The following is a 21608-nucleotide window of genomic DNA, read 5'->3' on the forward strand; positions in this document are numbered from 1 at the left end:
ATGCTAGACCTAACCCAGACCTAACATGCGTTATCGTCTTAAATGTTGGTCGAGGTCAGGTTTAATCAAACGTTTCAGTGTGGTACCACATAACTACGTGGTCCAAACCAGTAAAAACGCTCGATCAGGTCAACATGTATGTTAAACTTGCGAAAATATGACCCTGATGAAAGCAAAACCCCAGACCTAACACTGACCTAACATGTGTTATCCTCTATAATATTGATGGAGACCAGGTTTAGGCGACTGTTTCAGTGTGCTAGCACATTACTACGTGGTGCAAACCAGTGAAAGCCCAGGATCTGGCCAACAAGAATGGGAAATATGTGAAAGTATGAGCCTGATGAGAGCAAATCCCACACCTTACCTAGACCTAACATGCGTTATCCTCTAAAATATTGATCGAAACCAGGTTTAATCGACTGTTTCACTGTGGTCCCACATAACTACGTGATCCAAACCAGAAAAAGCCCAGGATCTGGCCTACAAGTATGAGAAATTTGCGAAAGGATGAGCCTCTTGAGGGCAAATCACACACCTAACCCAGACCTAACATGCGTTATCCTCTAAAATATTGATCGACACCAGGTTTAATCGACTGTTTCGGTGTGGTCCCACATAACTACCTGATCCAAACCAGAAAAAGCCCAGGATCTGGCCTACAAGTATGAGAAAGTTGCGAAAGTATGAGCCTCATGAGGGCAAATCACAAACCTAACCCAGACCTAACATGCGTTATCGTCTAAAATATTGGTCGAGGTCAGGTTTAATGGTCTGTTTCAGTGTGGTACCACATTACCACCTGCTCCAAACCAGAAAAAACCCAGATTCTGTTCAAGAAGTATGAGAAATATGCGAAAGCATGAGCCTATTGAGGGCAAGTCACAAACCTAACCCAGACCTAACATGCGTTATCCTCTATAATATTTATCGAGACCAGGTTGAATTGACTGTTTCACATTACTACCACATTACTACGTGATCCAAACCAGTGCAAGCCCAGGATCTGGCCAACAAGAATGAAAAATAATCGAAAGTATGAGCCTGATGAGAGCAAATCCCAGACCTAACCTTGATCTAACATGCGTTATCGTCTAAAATATTGGTCGAGGTCAGATTTAATCAAAAGTTTCAGTGTGGCACAACATAACTACGTGATCCAAACCAGAAAACGCCAAGGATCTGGCCAACAAGTATGAGAGATATGCGAAAGTATAAGGCTCATGAGGGCAAATCACACATCTAACCCAGACCTAACATGCGTTATCCTCTAAAATATTTATCGAGATCAGGTTGAATTGACTGTTTCAGTGTGGTACCACATTACCACGTGAGCCAAACCAGAAAATACCCAGATTCTGTTCAACAAGAATGAGAAATATGCGAAAGTATGAGCCTGATGAGAGCAAATCCCAGACGTAACCTAGACCTAACATGCGTAATCCTCTAAAATATTGATCAAAACAAGGTTTAATGGTCTGTTTCAGTGGGGTACCACATTACCACGTGATCCAAACCAGAAAAAACCCAGATTCTGTTCAACATGTATGTGAAGAATGCGATAGTATGAGTCTGATGAGGGCAAATCCCAGGCCTAACCTAGACCTAACATGCGTTATCCTCTAAAATATTGATCGAAACCAGGTTTAATGGACTGTTTCAGTGTGGTACCACATTTCAACGTGATCCAAATCAGAAAAAAACCCTCGACCAGGTCAACATGTATGTTAAAACTGCGATAGTATGACCCTGATCAGGGCAAATCCCAGACCTAACCTAGACGTAACATGCGCTATCCTCGAAAATATTGATCGAAACCTGGTTTAATCGACTGTTTCAGCGTGGTACCACATTACTATGTGATCGAAACCAGAGAAAACCCAGGATCTGTTCAAGAAGTATGTGAAGAATGCGAAAGTATGAGCCTCATGAGGGCAAATCACAAACCTAACCCAGACCTAACATGTGTTATCCTCTAAAATATGTTTCGAGACCAGGTTGAATACACTGTTTCAGAGTGGTACCACATTACTACGAGATCGAAACCAGCGAAAGCCCAGGATCTGGCCAACAAGAATGAGAAATATGCGAAAGTACGAGCCTGATGGGAGCAAATCCCAGACCTAACCTTGACCTAACATGCATTATCGTCTAAAATATTGGTCCAGGTCAGGTTTAATCAAAAGTTTCAGTGTAGTATCACATAACTACGTGATCCAATCCAGAAAAACGCCAAGGATCTGGCCAACAAGTATGAGAAATATGCGAAAGTATGAGCCTCATGAGGGCAAATCACACACCTATCACAGACCTAACATGCGTTATCCTCTAAAATATGTTTCGAGACCAGGTTGAATTGACTGTTTCAGTGAGGTACCACATTACTTCGTGATCCAAACCAGTGAAAGCCCAGGATCTGGCCAACAAGAAAGAGAAATATGCGAAAGTATGAGCCTCATGAGGGCAAATCCCAGACCTAATCCAGACCTAACATGCGTTATCCTCTAAAATATTGATCGAGACCAGGTTTAATCGACTGTCTCAGTGTGGTACCACATTACTACGTGATCCAACCCAGAAAACGCCAAGGAACTGGCCGACAAGTATGCGAAAAATGCGAAAGTATGAGACCGATCAGGGCAAATCCCAGACCTAATCCAGACCTAACATGCGTTATCCTCTAAAATATTGATCGAGACCAGGTTTAGTCGACTGTTTCAGTGTGGTACCACATTACTACGAGATCCAAACCAGAAAAAACCCTCGATCAGGTCAACATGTATGTTACAACTGCGAGAGTATGACCCTGATGAGGTAAGATCCCACAGACCTAACATGCGTTATCCTCTAAAATGTTGATCGAGACCAGGTTGAATTAACTGTTTCAGTGTGGTACCCAATTACTACCTGATCCAAACAAGAAAAACCCTCGATCTGGTCAACGAGTATGCGAAAAATGCGAAAGTATGAGCCTGATGAGGGCAAATCCTAGACCTAACCCAGACCTAACATGAGTTATCCTCTATAATATTTATCGAGACCAGGTTGAATTGACTGGTCCAGTGTGGTACCACTTTACTAAGTGACCCAAACCAGTGGAAGCCCAGGATCTGGCCAACAAGTATGAGAAATATGCGAAAGTATGTGCCTCATGAAGGCAAATGACACACCTATCACAGACCTAACATGCGTTATCCTCTAAAATATGTTTCGAGACCAGGTTGAATTGACTGTTTCAGTGAGGTACCACAGTACTTCGTGATCCAAACCAGTGAAAGCCCAAGATCTGGCCAACAAGAATGAGAAATATGCGAAAGTATGAGCCTGATGAGAGCAAATCCCAGACCTAACCTAGACCTAACATGCGTTATCCTCTAAAATATTGATCAAAACCAGGTTTAATGGTCTGTTTCAGTGTGGTACCTCATTACCACCTGATCCAAACCAGAAAAAACCCAGATTCTGTTCCACAAGTATGTGAAGAATGCGAAAGTATGAGTCTGATGAGGGCAAATCCCAGGCCTAACCTAGACCTAACATGCGTTATCCTCTAAAATATTGATCGAAACCAGGTTGTATTGACTGTTTCAGTGTGGTACCACATTTCAACGTGATCCAAACCAGAAAAATACCCTCGAACAGGTCAACATGTATGTTAAAACTGCGAAAGTATTACCCTGATGAGGGCAAATCCCAGACCTAACTTAGACCCAACATGCGCTATCCTCTAAAATGTTGATCGAAACTGGGTTTAATCGAATGTTTCAGTGTGGTACCACATTACTACGTTGTGCAAACCAGTGAAATCCCAGGATCTGGCCAACAAGTATGAGAAATATGCGAAAGTATGACCCAGATGGGGGCAAATCCTCGACCTAATCTAGACCTAACATGCGTTATCATCTAAAATATTGATCGAAACCTGGTTTAATCGACTGTTTCAGTGTGGTACCACATTACTACGTGATCCAAACCAGAAAAAACCCAGGATCTGTTCAAGAAGTATGTGAAGAATGCGAAAGTATGAGACTGAGGTCGGCAAATCCCAGATCTAATCCAGACCTAACATGCGTTATCCTCTAAAATATTGATCGAGACCTGGTTTAGTCGACTGTTTCAGTGTGGTACCACATTACTACGTGATCCAACCCAGAAAACGCCAAGGAACTGACCAACAAGTATGCGAAAAATGCAAAAGTATGAGACTGATCAGGGAAAATCCCAGACCTAATCCAGACTTAACATGCGTTATCCTCTAAAATATTGGTCGAGACCAGGTTTAGTCGACTATTTCAGTGTGGTACCACATTACTACGTGATCCAAACCAGTGGAAGCCCAGGATCTGGCCAACAAGATTGAGAAATATGCGAAAGTATGAGCCTGATGAGAGCAAAACCCCAGACCTAACCTAGACCTAACATGCGTTATCCTCTATAATATTGGTCGTGGTCAGGTTTAATCAAAAGTTTCGGTGTGGTACCACACTACTATGTGATCCAAACCAGAAAAAACCCAGGATCTGTTCAAGAAGTATGTGAAGTATTCGAATATATGAGCCAGATGTGGGCAAATCCCAGACCTAACCCAGACCTAACATGCGTTATCCTCTAAAATATTTATCGAGACCAGGTTGAGTTGACTGTTTCGGAGTGGTACCACATTACCACGTGATCCAAACCAGTGAAAGCTCTGGATACATGAGAGCTCTGGACATGAGTTATCCTCTAAAATATTGACCGAAACCAGGTTTAATCGACTGTTTCAGTGTGGTACCAAATTACTACCTGATCCAAACCAGGAAAAACCCTCGATCTGGTCTACGAGTATGCGAAAAATGCGAAAGTATGAGCCTGATGAGGGCAAATCCTAGACCTAACCCAGACCTAACATGAGTTATGCTCTAAAATGTATATCGAGACCAGGTTGAATTGACTGTTTCAGTGTGGTACCACATTACTACGTGATCGAAACCATAAAAGGCCCAGAATCTGGCCATCAAGTATGAGAAATATGCGAAAGTATGAGACCGATGAGGGCAAAACCCAGACCTAATCCAGACCTAACATGCGTTATCCTCTAAAATATTTATCGAGACCAGGTTGAATTGACTGTTTCAGTGTGGTACCCAATTACAACCTGATCCAAACCAGGAAAAACCCACGATCTGGTCAACGAGTATGCGAAAAATGCGAAAGTATGAGCCTGATGAGGGCAAATCCTAGACCTAACCCAGACCTAACATGAGTTATCCTCTAAAATATTTATCGAGACCAGGTTGAATTGACTGTTCCAGCGAGGTACAACTTTACTAAATGATCCAAACCAGTGGAAGCCCAGGATCTGGCCAACAAGTATGAGAAATATGCGAAAGTATGTGGCTCATGAGGGCAAATCACAAACCTAACCCAGTCCTGACATGCGTTATCCTCTAAAATATTGATCGAAACCAGGTTTAATCGACTGTTTCAGTGTGGTACCCAATTACTACCTGATCCAAACCAGAGACCCCCACGATCTGGTCAACGAGAATGCGAAAAATGCGAAAGTATGAGCCTGATAAGGGCAAATCCTAGACATAACCCAGACCTAACATGAGTTATCCTCTAAAATATTTATCGAGACCAGGTTGAATTGACTGTTCCAGTGTGGTACCACTTTACTACGTGATCCAAACCAGTGGAAGCCCAGGATCTGGCCAACAAGTATGAGAAATATGCGAAAGTATGTGGCTCATGAGGGCAAATCACAAACCTAACCCAGCCCTGACATGAGTTATCCTCTAAAATATTGATCGAAACCAGGTTTAATCGACTGTCTCAGTGTGGTACCACATTACTATGTGATCCAAACCAGAAAAAAACCCAGGATCTGGCCAACAAGTATGTGAAGAATGCGAAAGTATGAGACTGAAGTGGGCAAATCCCAGACCTAACCCAGACCTAACATGCGTTATCCTCTAAAATATTTATCGAGACCACGTTGAATTGACTGTTTCTGTGTGGTACCACATTACTACGTGATCGAAACCAAAAAAGGCCCAGAATCTGGCCATCAAGTATGAGAAATATGCGAAAGTATGAGACCGATGAGGGCAAAACCCAGACCTAATCCAGACCTAACATGCGTTATCCTCTAAAATATTTATCGAGACCAGGTTGAATTGACTGTTTCAGTGTGGTACCCAATTACAACCTGATCCAAACCAGGAAAAACCCTCGATCTGGTCAACGAGTATGCGAAAAATGCGAAAGTATGAGCCTGATGAGGGCAAATCCTAGACCTAACCCAGACCTAACATGAGTTATCCTCTAAAATGTTTATCGAGACCAGGTTGAATTGACTGTTTCAGTGTGGTACCACATTACTACGTGATCGAAACCAAAAAAGGCCCAGAATCTGGCCATCAAGTATGAGAAATACGCGAAAGTATGAACCTGATAAGAGCAAATCCCAGACCTAACCTAGACCTAACATGCGTTAACCTCTAAAATATTGATCGTGACCAGGTTTAGTCGACTGTCTCAGTGTGGTACCACATTACTATGTGATCCAAACCAGAAAAAAACCCAGGATCTGGCCAACAAGTATGTGAAGAATGCGAAAGTATGAGACTGAAGTGGGCAAATCCCAGACCTAACCCAGACCTAACATGCGTTATCCTCTAAAATATTTATCGAGACCACGTTGAATTGACTGTTTCTGTGTGGTACCACATTACTACGTGATCCAAACCAGAAAAAGCCCAGAATCTGGCCATCAAGTATGAGAAATATGCGAAAGTGTGAGCCTGATGAGAGCAAATCCCACACCTAACTTAGACCTAACATGCGTTATCCTCTAAAATAGTGATCGAAACCAGGTTTAATGGTCTGTTTCAGTGTGGTACCTCATCACTACGTGATCGAAACCAAAAAAGGTCCAGAATCTGGCCATCAAGTATGAGAAATACGCGAAAGTATGAACCTGATAAGAGCAAATCCCAGACCTAACCTAGACCTAACATGCGCTAACCTCTAAAATATTGATCGTGACCAGGTTTAGTCGACTGTCTCAGTGTGGTACCACATTACTATGTGATCCAAACCAGAAAAAAACTTAGGATCTGGCCAACTAGTATGTGAAGAATGCGAAAGTATGAGACTGATGAGGGCAAATCCCAGACCTAATCCAGACCTAACATGCGTTATCCTCTAAAATATTGATCGAGACCAGGTTTAATCGACAGTTTCAGTGTGGTCCTACATAACTACGTGATGCAAACCAGAAAAAGCCCAGGATCTGGCCAACAAGAATGAGAAATATGCGAAAGTATGAGCCTGATGAGAGCAAATCCCAAACCTAATCTAGACCGAACATGCGTTAACCTCTAAAATATTGATCGAAACCAGGTTTATTCGACTGTTTCAGTGTGGTACCAAATTACTAACTGATCCAAACCAGGAAAAACCCTCGATCTGGTCAACGAGTATGCGAAAAATGCGAAAGTATGAGCCTGATGAGGGCAAATCCTAGACCTAACCCTGACCTAAAATGAGCTATCCTCTAAAATATTTATCGAGACCACGTTGAATTGACTGTTTCTGTGTGGTACCACATTACTACGTGATCCAAACCAGTGAAAGCCCAGGATCCGGCCAACAAGAATGAGAAATATGCGAAAGTAAGAGCCTGATGAGAGCAAATCCCGGATCTAACGTAGACCCAACATGCGTTATCCTCTAAAATATTGATCGAAACCAGGTTTAATGGTCTGCTTCAGTGTGGTACCTCATCACTTCGTGATCGAAATCAAAAAAGGTCCAGAATCTGGCCATCAAGTATGAGAAATACGCGAAAGTATGAGTCTGATGGGGGTAAATCCAAGGCCTAACCTAGACCAAACATGCGTTATCCTCTAAAATATTAATCGAAACCAGGTCTAATGGTCTGTTTCAGTGTGGTAACACATTACCACGTGATCCAAACCAGAAAAAGCCCAGAATCTGGCCATCAAGTAGGAGAAATATGCGAAAGTATGAACCTGAAGAGGGCAAATCCCAGACCTAACCTAGACCTAACATGCGTTAACCTCTAAAATATTGATCGTGACCAGGTTTAGTCGACTGTCTCAGTGTGGTACCACATTACTATGTGATCCAAACCAGAAAAAACCCAGGATCTGTTCATGAAGTATGTGAAGAATGCGAAAGTGTGAGCCTGGTGAGAGCAAATCCCAGACCTAACATTGACCTAACATGGGTTATCCTCTAAAATATTGATCAAAACCAGGTTTCATCGACTGTTTCAGTGTGGTACCACATAACTGTGTGTTCCAAACCAGAAAAAGCAAAGGATCTGGCTGACAAATAGGAGAAATATGCGAAAGTATAATCCTGATGAGAGCAAATCCCAGACCTAACTTAGACCTAACATGCGTTATCCTCTAAAATATTGATCGAAACCAGGTTTAATAGACTGTTTCAGTGTGGTACCACATTACTGCGTGATTCAAACCAAAAAAGCCCAGAATTTGGCCATGAAGTATGAGAAATATGCGAAAGTATTAGCCTGATGAGGGCAAAACCCAGACCTAACCTAGAGCTATCATGTGTTATCCTCTAAAATATTGATCGAAACCAGGTTTAATGGTCTGTTTCAGTGTGGTACCACATTACCACGTGATCCAAATCAGAAAAAGCCCAGAATCTGGCCATCAAGTAGGAGAAATATGCGAAAGTATGAGCCTGATGAGGGCAAATCCTAGACCCAACTGAGACTTAACATGTGTTATCCTCTAATATGTTGATCGAAACCAGGTTTAAAGGACTGTTTCGTTGTGATACCACATTACCACGTGAGTCAAACCGGAAAAATCCCGGGTTCTGGCCAACAAGAATGCGGAAAATTTTGAATGTATGAGCCTGATGAGAGCAAATCCCAGACCTAACCTAGACCTAACATGCGTTATCCTCTAAAATATTGGTCGAGGTCAAGTTTAATCAAAAGTTTCGGTGTGGTACCACACTACTATGTGATCCAAACCAGAAAAAACCCAGGATCTGTCCAAGAAGTATGTGAAGAATGCGAAAGTATGAGACTGATGAGGGCAAATCCCAGACCTAATCCAGACCTAGCATGCGTTATCCTCTAAAATATTGATCGAGACCAGGTTTAATCGACTGTTTCAGTGTGGTCCTACATAACTACGTGATGCAAACCAGAAAAAGCCCAGGATCTGGCCATCAAGTATGAGAAATATGCGAAAGTATGAGTCTGATGAGGGCAAATCCAAGGCTTAACCTAGATCTAACATGAGTTATCCTCTAAAATATTGATCGCAACCAAGTTTAATGGTCTGTTTCAGTGTGGTACCTCATCACTACGTGAACGAAACGAAAAAAGGCCCAAAATCTGGCCATCAAGTATGAGAAATATGCGAAAGTATGAGTCTGATGAGGGCAAATCCAAGGCTTAACCTAGACCTAACATGCGTTCTCCTCTAAAATATTGATCGAAACCAGGTTTAATGGTCTGTTTCAGTGTGGTACCTCATCACTACGTGGTCGAAACCAAAAAAGCCCCAGAATCTGGCCATCAAGTATGAGAAATATGCGAAAGTATGAGTCAGATGAGGGCAAATCCAAGGCCTTACCTAGACCTAACATGCGTTATCCTCTAAAATATTGATCGAGACCAGGTTTAATCCACTGTTTCAGTGTGGTCCCACATAACTACCTGATCCAAACCAGAAAAAGACCAGAACCTGGCCATCAAGTATCAGAAATATGCGAAAGTATGAACCTGATGAGAGCAAATCCCAGACCTAACCTAGACCTAACATGCGTTAACCTCTAAAATATTGATCGTGACCAGGTTTAGTCGACTGCCTCAGTGTGGTACCACATTACTATGTGATCCAAACCAGAAAAAAACCCAGGATCTGGCCAACAAGTATGTGAAGAATGCGAAAGTATGAGACTGAAGTGGGCAAATCCCAGACCTAACTCAGACCTAACATGCGTTATCCTCTAAAATATTTATCGAGACCACGTTGAATTGACTGTTTCTGTGTGGTACCACATTACTACGTGATCCAAACCAGAAAAAGCCCAGAATCTGGCCATCAAGTATGAGAAATATGCGAAAGTGTGAGCCTGATGAGAGCAAATCCCACACCTAACTTAGACCTAACATGCGTTATCCTCTAAAATATTGATCGAAACCAGGTTTAATGGTCTGTTTCAGTGTGGTACCTCATCACTACGTGATCGAAACCAAAAAAGGTCCAGAATCTGGCCATCAAGTATGAGAAATACGCGAAAGTATGAACCTGATAAGAGCAAATCCCAGACCTAACCTAGACCTAACATGCGTTAACCTCTAAAATATTGATCGTGACCAGGTTTAGTCGACTGTCTCAGTGTGGTACCACATTACTATGTGATCCAAACCAGAAAAAAACCCAGGATCTGGCCAACAAGACTGTGAAGAATGCGAAAGTATGAGACTGAAGTGGGCAAATCCCAGACCTAACCCAGACCTAACATTCGTTATCCTCGAAAATATTGATCGAGGCCAGGTTTAATCGACTGTTTCAGTGTGGTCCTACATAACTACGTGATGCAAACCAGAAAAAGCCCAGGATCTGTCCAACAAGAATGAGAAATATGCGAAAGTATGAGCCTGATGAGAGCAAATCCCACACCTAATCTAGACCGAACATGGGTTAACCTCTAAAATATTGATCGAAACCAGGTTTATTCGACTGTTTCAGTGTGGTACCAAATTACTAACTGATCCAAACCAGGAAAAACCCTCGATCTGGTCAACGAGTATGCGAAAAATGCGAAAGTATGAGCCTGATGAGGGCAAATCCTAGACCTAACCCTGACCTAAAATGAGCTATCCTCTAAAATATTTATCGAGACCAGGTTGAATGATTGTTTCAGTGTGGTACCACATTACTACGTGATCCAAACCAGTGAAAGCCCAGGATCCGGCCAACAAGAATGAGAAATATGCGAAAGTAAGAGCCTGATGAGAGCAAATCCCGGATCTAACATAGACCCAACATGCGTTATCCTCTAAAATATTGATCGAAACCAGGTTTAATGGTCTGCTACAGTGTGGTACCTCATCACTTCGTGATCGAAATCAAAAAAGGTCCAGAATCTGGCTATCAAGTATGAGAAATACGCGAAAGTATGAGTCTGATGGGGGCAAATCCAAGGCCTAACCTAGACCAAACATGCGTTATCCTCTAAAATATTAATCGAAACCAGGTCTAATGGTCTGTTTCAGTGTGGTAACACATTACCACCTGATCCAAACCAGAAAAAGCCCAGAATCTGGCCATCAAGTAGGAGAAATATGCGAAAGTATGAACCTGAAGAGGGCAAATCCCAGACCTAACCTAGACCTAACATGCGTTAACCTCTAAAATATTGATCGTGACCAGGTTTAGTCGACTGTCTCAGTGTGGTACCACATTACTATGTGATCCAAACCAGAAAAAACCCAGGATCTGTTCAAGAAGTATGTGAAGAATGCGAAAGTATGAGACTGATGAGGGCAAATCCCAGACCTAACATAGACCTAACATGCGTTATCCTCTAAAATATTGATCGAAACAAGGTTTCATCGACTGTTTCAGTGTGGTACAACATAACTGTGTGTTCCAAACCAGAAAAAGCAAAGGATCTGGCTGACAAATAGGAGAAATATGCGAAAGTATAATCCTGATGAGAGCAAATCCCAGACCTAACTTAGACCTAACATGCTTTATCCTCCAAAATATTGATCGAAACCAGGTTTAATAGACTGTTTCAGTGTGGTACCACATTACTGCGTGATCCAAACCGAAAAAGCCCAGAATTTGGCCATGAAGTGTGAGAAATATGCGAAAGTATTAGCCTGATGAGGGCAAAACCCAGACCTAACCTAGAGCTATCATGAGTTATCCTCTAAAATATTGATCGAAACCAGGTTTAATGGTCTGTTTCAGTGTGGTACCACATTACCACGTGATCCAAATCAGAAAAAGCCCAGAATCTGGCCATCAAGTAGGAGAAATATGCGAAAGTATGAGCCTGATGAGGGCAAATCCTAGACCCAACTAAGACTTAACATGTGTTATCCTCTAATATGTTGATCGAAACCAGGTTTAAAGGACTGTTTCGTTGTGATACCACATTACCACGTGATTCAAACCGGAAAAATCCCGGGTTCTGGCCAACAAGAATGCGGAAAATTTTGAATGTATGAGCCTGATGAGAGCAAATCCCAAACCTAACCTGGACCTAACATGCGTTATCCTCTAAAATATTGGTCGAGGTCAAGTTTAATCAAAAGTTTCGGTGTGGTACCACACTACTATGTGATCCAAACCAGAAAAAACCCAGGATCTGTTCAAGAAGTATGTGAAGAATGCGAAAGTATGAGACTGATGAGGGCAAATCCCAGACCTAATCCAGACCTAGCATGCGTTATCCTCTAAAATATTGATCGAGACCAGGTTTAATCGACTGTTTCAGTGTGGTCCCACATAACTACGTGATGCAAACCAGAAAAAGCCCAGGATCTGGCCAACACGAATGAGAAATATGCGATAGTAAGAGCCTGATGAGAGCAAATCCCGGATCTAACATAGACCTAACATGCGTTATCCTCTAAAATATTGATCGCAACCAGGTTTAATGGTCTGTTTCAGTGTGGTACCTCATCACTACGTGAACGAAACGGAAAAACGCCCAAAGTCTGGCCATCAAGTATGAGAAATATGCGAAAGTATGAGTCTGATGAGGGCAAATCCAAGGCTTAGCCTAAACCTAACATGCGTTCTCCTCTAAAATATTGATCGAAACCAGGTTTAATGGTCTGTTTCAGTGTGGTACCTCATCACTACGTGGTCGAAACCAAAAAAGGCCCAGAATCTGGCCATCAAGTATGAGAAATATGCGAAATTATGAGTCAGATGAGGGCAAATCCAAGGCCTTACCTAGACCTAACATGCGTTAACCTCTAAAATAATGATCGTGACCAGGTTTAGACGACTGTCTCAGTGTGGTACCATATTACTATGTGATCCAAACCAGAAAAACCCCAGGAACTGTTCAAGAAATATGTGAAGAATGAGGTAGTATCAGACTGATGAGGGCAAATCCTAGAACTAATCCAGACCTAACATGCGTTATCCTCTAAAATAATGATCGAGACCAGGTTTAGTCGACTGTTTCATTGTGGCACCACTTTACCACGTGGTCCAAACCAGAAAAGCCCGGGATCTGTTCAACAAGTGTGTGAAGAATGCGAAGGTATGAGTCTGATCAGGGCAAATCCCTGACCTAACATAGACCTAACATGCGTTATCCTCTAGAATATTGATCGAAACCAGGATTAATGGACTGTTTCAGTGTGGTACCACAATACTACGTGATCCAAACCAAAAAAAGCCCAGAATCTGGCCATCAAGTATGAGAAATATGCGATAGTATGAGCCTGATGAGAGCAAATCCCAGACCTAACATAGACCTAACATGCGTTATCCTCTAAAATATTGATCGAAACCAGGATTAATGGACTGTTTGAGTGTGGTGCCACATTACAACGTGATCCAATCCACAGAAAGCTCAGAATCTGGCCATCAAGTATGAGAAATATGCGAAAGTATGAGCCTGATGAGAGCAAATCCCAGACCTAACATAGACCTAACATTCGCTATCCTCTAAAATATTGACCGAAACCAGGTTTAATGGACTGCTTCGGTGTGGTACCAAATAACTACGTGATCCAAATCAAAAAAGGGCCACAATCTGGCCATCAAGTATGAGAAATATGCGAAAGTATGAGCCTGATGAGAGGAAATCCCAGAACTAACATAGGTCTAACATTCGTTATCCTCTAAGATATTGATCGAAACCAGGTTTAATGGACTGCTTCAGTGTGGTACCACATTACTACGTGATCCTACCAGAAAAATCCCAGGAACTGTTCAAGAAATATGTGAAGAATGAGGTAGTATCAGACTGATGAGGGCAAATCCTAGAACTAATCCAGACCTAACATGCGTTATCCTCTAAAATAATGATCGAGACCAGGTTTAGTCGACTGTTTCATTGTGGTACCACTTTACCACGTGGTCCAAACCAGAAAAGCCCGGGATCTGTTCAACAAGTGTGTGAAGAATGCGAAGGTATGAGTCTGATCAGGGCAAATCCCTGACCTAACATAGACCTAACATGCGTTATCCTCTAGAATATTGATCGAAACCAGGATTAATGGACTGTTTCAGTGTGGTACCACAATACTACGTGATCCAAACCAAAAAAAGCCCAGAATCTGGCCATCAAGTATGAGAAATATGCGATAGTATGAGCCTGATGAGAGCAAATCCCAGACCTAACATAGACCTAACATGCGTTATCCTCTAGAATATTGATCGAAACCAGGATTAATGGACTGTTTGAGTGTGGTGCCACATTACTGCGTGATCCAATCCACAGAAAGCTCAGTATCTGGCCATCAAGTATGAGAAATATGCGAAAGTATGAGCCTGATGAGAGCAAATCCCAGACCTAACATAGACCTAACATTCGTTATCCTCTAAAATATTGATCGAAACCAGGTTTAATGGACTGCTTCGGTGTGGTACCAAATTACTACGTGATCCAAACCAAAAAAAGCCCACAATCTGGCCATCAAGTATGAGAAATATGCGAAAGTATGAGCTTGATGAGAGCAAATCCCAGACCTAACATAGAACTAACATTCGTTATCCTCTAAGATATTGATCGAAACCAGGTTTAATGGACTGCTTCAGTGTGGTACCAAATTACTACGTGATCCAAACCAAAAAAAGCCCACAATCTGGCCATCAAGTATGAGAAATATGCGAAAGTATGAGCCAAATGAGAGCAAATCCCGGATCTAACATAGATCTAACATGCGTTATCCTCTAAAATATTGATCGCAACCAGGTTTAATGGTCTGTTTCAGTGTGGTACCTCATCACTACGTGATCGAAACGAAAAAAGGCCCAAAATCTGGCCATCAAGTATGAAAAATATGCGAAAGTATGAGTCTGATGAGGGCAAATCCAAGGCTTAACCTAGACCTAACATGCGTTCTCCTCTAAAATATTGATCGAAACCAGATTTAATGGTCCGCTTCAGTGTGGTACCTCATCACTACGTGATCGAAACCAAAAAAGGCCCAGAATCTGGCCATCAAGTATGAGAAATATGCGAAAGTATGAGTCTGATGAGGGCAAATCCAAGGCCTTACCTAGACCTAACATGCGTTATCCTCTAAAATATTGATCGAGACCAGGTTTAATCCACTGTTTCAGTGTGGTCCCACATAACTACGTGATGCAAACCAGAAAAAGCAAAGGATCTGGCTAACAAGTAAGAGAAATATGCGAAAGTATTAGCCTCATGAGGGCAAATCACAGACCTAACTCAGACCTAACATGCGTTATCCTCTAAAATATTGATCGACACCAGGTTTACTCGACTGTTTCAGTGTGGTACCACATTACTAAGTGATCCAAACCAGAAAAAGACCGGAATCTGGCCATCAAGTATCAGAAATATGCGAAAGTATGAGCCTTATGAGAGCAAATCCCAGACCTAACCTAGACCTAACATGCGTTAACCTCTAAAATAATGATCGTGACCAGGTTTAGACGACTGTCTCAGTGTGGTACCACATTACTATGTGATCCAAACCAGAAAAAACCCAGGATCTGGCCAACATGCATGTGAAGAATGCGAAAGTATGAGACTGAAGTGGGCAAATCCCAGACCTAACCCAGACCTAACATGCGTTGTCCTCTGAAATATTGATCGAGACCAGGTTTAATCGTCTGTTTCAGTGTTGTCCCACATTACTACGTGATCCAAACCAGTAAAAGCCCACGACCTGGGCAACAAGTATGTGAAATATGCGAAAGTATTAACCTCATGAAGGCAAATCACAGACCTAACCCAGACCTAACATACGTTATCCTTTGAAATGTTGACCCAGACAAGGTTTAATTGACTGTTTCAGTGTGGTACCACATTACGACGTCATCCAAACCAGAAAATGCCCAGGATCTGGTCAACGAGTATGCGAAAAATGCGAAAGTATGACCCTGATGAGGGCAAATCCTAGACCTAACCCAGGCCTAACAAGCGTTATCCTCTAAAATATTTATCGAGACCAGGTTTAGTCGACTGTTTCAGTGTGGTACCACATTACTACGTGATCCAACCAAAAAAAGCCCAGAATCTGGCCATCAAGTATGAGAGATTTGCGATAGTATGAGCCTGATGAGAGCAAATCCCTGACCTAACATAGACCTAGCATGCGTTATCCTCTAGAATGTTGATCGAAACCAGGATTAATGGACTGTTTCAGTGTGGTACCACAATACTACGTGATCCAAACCAAAAAAAGCCCAGAATCTGGCCATCAAGTATGAGAAATTTGCGATAGTATGAGCCTGATGAGAGCAAATCCCAGACCTAACATAGACCTAACATGCGTTATCCTCTAGAATATTGATCGAAACCAGGATTAATGGACTGTTTCAGTGTGGTGCCACATTACTACGTGATCCAATCCAAAGAAAGCTCAGAATCTGGCCATCAAGTATGAGAAATATGCGAAAGAATGAGTCTGATGAGAGCAAATCCCAGACCTAACATGGACCTAACATGCGTTAACCTATAAAATATTGATCGAAACCAGGTTTAATGGACTGTTTAAGTGTGGTACCACACTACTATGTGATCCAAACCAGAAAAAACCCAGGATCTGTTCAAGAAATATGTGAAGAATGAGGAAGTATCAGACTGATGAGGGCAAATCCTAGAACTAATCCAGACCTAACATGAGTTATCCTCTAGAATGTTGATCGAAACCAGGATTAATGGACTGTTTCAGTGTTGTACCACAATACTACGTGATCCAAACCAAAAAAAGCCCAGAATCTGGCCATCAAGTATGAGAAATTTGCGATAGTATGAGCCTGGTGAGAGCAAATCCCAGACCTAACATAGACCTAACATGCGTTACCCTCTAAAATATTGATCGAAACCAGGTTTCATCGACTGTTTCAGTGTGGTACCACATAACTGTGTGTTCCAAACCAGAAAAAGCAAAGGATCTGGCTGACAAATAGGAGAAATATGCGAAAGTATAATCCTGATGAGAGCAAATCCCAGACCTAACTTAGACCTAACATGCGTTATCCTCTAAAATATTGATCGAAACCAGGTTTAATAGACTGTTTCAGTGTGGTACCACATTACTGCGTGATCCAAACCAAAAAAGCCCAGAATTTGGCCATGAAGTATGAGAAATATGCGAAAGTATTAGCCTGATGAGGGCAAAACCCAGACCTAACCTAGAGCTATCATGTGTTATCCTCTAAAATATTGATCGAAACCAGGTTTAATGGTCTGTTTCAGTGTGGTACCACATTACCACGTGATCCAAACCAGAAAAAGCAAAGGATCTGGCTAACAAGTAAGAGAAATATGCGAAAGTATTAGCCTCATGAGGGCAAATCACAGACCTAACATGCGTTATCCTCTAAAATATTGATCGACACCAGGTTTACTCGACTGTTTCAGTGTGGTACCACATTACTAAGTGATCCAAACCAGAAAAAGACCAGAATCTGGCCATCAAGTATCAGAAATATGCGAAAGTATGAGCCTTATGAGAGCAAATCCCAGACCTAACCTAGTCCTAACATGCGTTAACCTCTAAAATAATGATCGTGACCAGGTTTAGACGACTGTCTCAGTGTGGTACCACATTACTATGTGATCCAAACCAGAAAAAACCCAGGATCTGGCCAACATGCATGTGAAGAATGCGAAAGTATGAGACTGAAGTGGGCAAATCCCAGACCTAACCCAGACCTAACATGCGTTGTCCTCTGAAATATTGATCGAGACCAGGTTTAATCGTCTGTTTCAGTGTTGTCCCACATTACTACGTGATCCAAACCAGTAAAAGCCCACGACCTGGCCAACAAGTATGTGAAATATGCGAAAGTATTAACCTCATGAAGGCAAATCACAGACCTAACCCAGACCTACCATACGTTATCCTTTGAAATGTTGACCCAGACAAGGTTTAATTGACTGTTTCAGTGTGGTACCACATTACGACGTCATCCAAACCAGAAAATGCCCAGGATCTGGTCAACGAGTATGCGAAAAATGCGAAAGTATGACCCTGATGAGGGCAAATCCTAGACCTAACCCAGGCCTAACAAGCGTTATCCTCTAAAATATTTATCGAGACCAGGTTTAGTCGACTGTTTCAGTGTGGTACCACATTACTACGTGATCCAACCAAAAAAAGCCCAGAATCTGGCCATCAAGTATGAGAAATTTGCGATAGTATGAGCCTGATGAGAGCAAATCCCTGACCTAACATAGACCTAGCATGCGTTATTCTCTAGAATGTTGATCGAAACCAGGATTAATGGACTGTTTCAGTGTGGTACCACAATACTACGTGATCCAAACCAAAAAAAGCCCAGAATCTGGCCATCAAGTATGAGAAATTTGCGATAGTATGAGCCTGATGAGAGCAAATCACAGACCTAAAATAGACCTAACATGCGTTATCCTCTAGAATATTGATCGAAACCAGGATTAATGGACTGTTTCAGTGTGGTGCCACATTACTACGTGATCCAATCCAAAGAAAGCTCAGAATCTGGCCATCAAGTATGAGAAATATGCGAAAGTATGAGTCTGATGAGAGCAAATCCCAGACCTAACATGGACCTAACATGCGTTAACCTATAAAATATTGATCGAAACCAGGTTTAATGGACTGTTTAAGTGTGGTACCACACTACTATGTGACCCCAACCAGAAAAAACCCAGGATCTGTTCAAGAAATATGTGAAGAATGAGGAAGTATCAGACTGATGAGGGCAAATCCTAGAACTAATCCAGACCTAACATGAGTTATCCTCTAGAATGTTGATCGAAACCAGGATTAATGGACTGTTTCAGTGTGGTACCACAATACTACGTGATCCAAACCAAAAAAAGCCCAGAATCTGGCCATCAAGTATGAGAAATTTGCGATAGTATGAGCCTGGTGAGAGCAAATCCCAGACCTAACATAGACCTAACATGCGTTATCCTCTAAAATATTGATCGAAACCAGGTTTCATCGACTGTTTCAGTGTGGTACCACATAACTGTGTGTTCCAAACCAGAAAAAGCAAAGGATCTGGCTGACAAATAGGAGAAATATGCGAAAGTATAATCCTGAAGAGAGCAAATCCCAGACCTAACTTAGACCTAACATGCGTTATCCCCTAAAATATTGATCGAAACCAGGTTTAATAGACTGTTTCAGTGTGGTACCTCATTACTGCGTGATCCAAACCAAAAAAGCCCAGAATTTGGCCATGAAGTATGAGAAATATGCGAAAGTATTAGCCTGATGAGGGCAAAACCCAGACCTAACCTAGAGCTATCATGTGTTATCCTCTAAAATATTGATCGAAACCAGGTTTAATGGTCTGTTTCAGTGTGGTACCACATTACCACGTGATCCAAACCAGAAAAAGCCCAGAATCTGGCCATCAAGTATCAGAAATATGCGAAAGTATGAGCCTTATGAGAGCAAATCCCAGACCTAACCTAGACCTAACATGCGTTAACCTCTAAAATAATGATCGTGACCAGGTTTAGACGACTGTCTCAGTGTGGTACCACATTACTATGTGATCCAAACCAGAAAAAACCCAGGATCTGTTCAAGAAATATGTGAAGAATGAGGAAGTATCAGACTGATGAGGGCAAATCCTAGAACTAATCCAGACCTAACATGAGTTATCCTCTAGAATGTTGATCGAAACCAGGATTAATGGACTGTTTCAGTGTGGTACCACAATACTACGTGATCCAAACCAAAAAAAGCCCAGAATCTGGCCATCAAGTATGAGAAATTTGCGATAGTATGAGCCTGGTGAGAGCAAATCCCAGACCTAACATAGACCTAACATGCGTTATCCTCTAAAATATTGATCGAAACCAGGTTTCATCGACTGTTTCAGTGTGGTACCACATAACTGTGTGTTGCAAACCAGAAAAAGCAAAGGATCTGGCTGACAAATAGGAGAAATATGCGAAAGTATAATCCTGATGAGAGCAAATCCCAGACCTAACTTAGACCTAACATGCGTTATCCTCTAAAATATTGATCGAAACCAGGTTTAATAGACTGTTTCAGTGTGGTACCACATTACTGCGTGATCCAAACCAAAAAAGCCCAGAATTTGGCCATGAAGTATGAGAAATATGCGAAAGTATTAGCCTGATGAGGGCAAAACCCAGACCTAACCTAGAGCTATCATGTGTTATCCTCTAAAATATTGATCGAAACCAGGTTTAATGGTCTGTTTCAGTGTGGTACCACATTACCACGTGATCCAAACCAGAAAAAGCAAAGGATCTGGCTAACAAGTAAGAGAAATATGCGAAAGTATTAGCCTCATGAGGGCAAATCACAGACCTAACTCAGACCTAACATGCGTTATCCTCTAAAATATTGATCGACACCAGGTTTACTCGACTGTTTCAGTGTGGTACCACATTACTAAGTGATCCAAACCAGAAAAAGACCAGAATCTGGCCATCAAGTATCAGAAATATGCGAAAGTATGAGCCTTATGAGAGCAAATCCCAGACCTAACCTAGTCCTAACATGCGTTAACCTCTAAAATAATGATCGTGACCAGGTTTAGACGACTGTCTCAGTGTGGTACCACATTACTATGTGATCCAAACCAGAAAAAACCCAGGATCTGGCCAACATGCATGTGAAGAATGCGAAAGTATGAGACTGAAGTGGGCAAATCCCAGACCTAACCCAGACCTAACATGCGTTGTCCTCTGAAATATTGATCGAGACCAGGTTTAATCGTCTGTTTCAGTGTTGTCCCACATTACTACGTGATCCAAACCAGTAAAAGCCCACGACCTGGCCAACAAGTATGTGAAATATGCGAAAGTATTAACCTCATGAAGGCAAATCACAGACCTAACCCAGACCTACCATACGTTATCCTTTGAAATGTTGACCCAGACAAGGTTTAATTGACTGTTTCAGTGTGGTACCACATTACGACGTCATCCAAACCAGAAAATGCCCAGGATCTGGTCAACGAGTATGCGAAAAATGCGAAAGTATGACCCTGATGAGGGCAAATCCTAGACCTAAATCAGGCCTAACAAGCGTTATCCTCTAAAATATTTATCGAGACCAGGTTTAGTCGACTGTTTCAGTGTGGTACCACATTACTACGTGATCCAACCAAAAAAAGCCCAGAATCTGGCCATCAAGTATGAGAAATTTGCGATAGTATGAGCCTGATGAGAGCAAATCCCTGACCTAACATAGACCTAGCATGCGTTATCCTCTAGAATGTTGATCGAAACCAGGATTAATGGACTGTTTCAGTGTGGTACCACAATACTACGTGATCCAAACAAAAAAAACCCAGAATCTGGCCATCAAGTATGAGAAATTTGCGATAGTATGAGCCTGATGAGAGCAAATCACAGACCTAAAATAGACCTAACATGCGTTATCCTCTAGA

Source organism: Colletes latitarsis, unplaced genomic scaffold (genome assembly GCF_051014445.1).
Source record: "Colletes latitarsis isolate SP2378_abdomen unplaced genomic scaffold, iyColLati1 scaffold0007, whole genome shotgun sequence".
Lineage (NCBI taxonomy): Eukaryota > Metazoa > Arthropoda > Insecta > Hymenoptera > Colletidae > Colletes > Colletes latitarsis.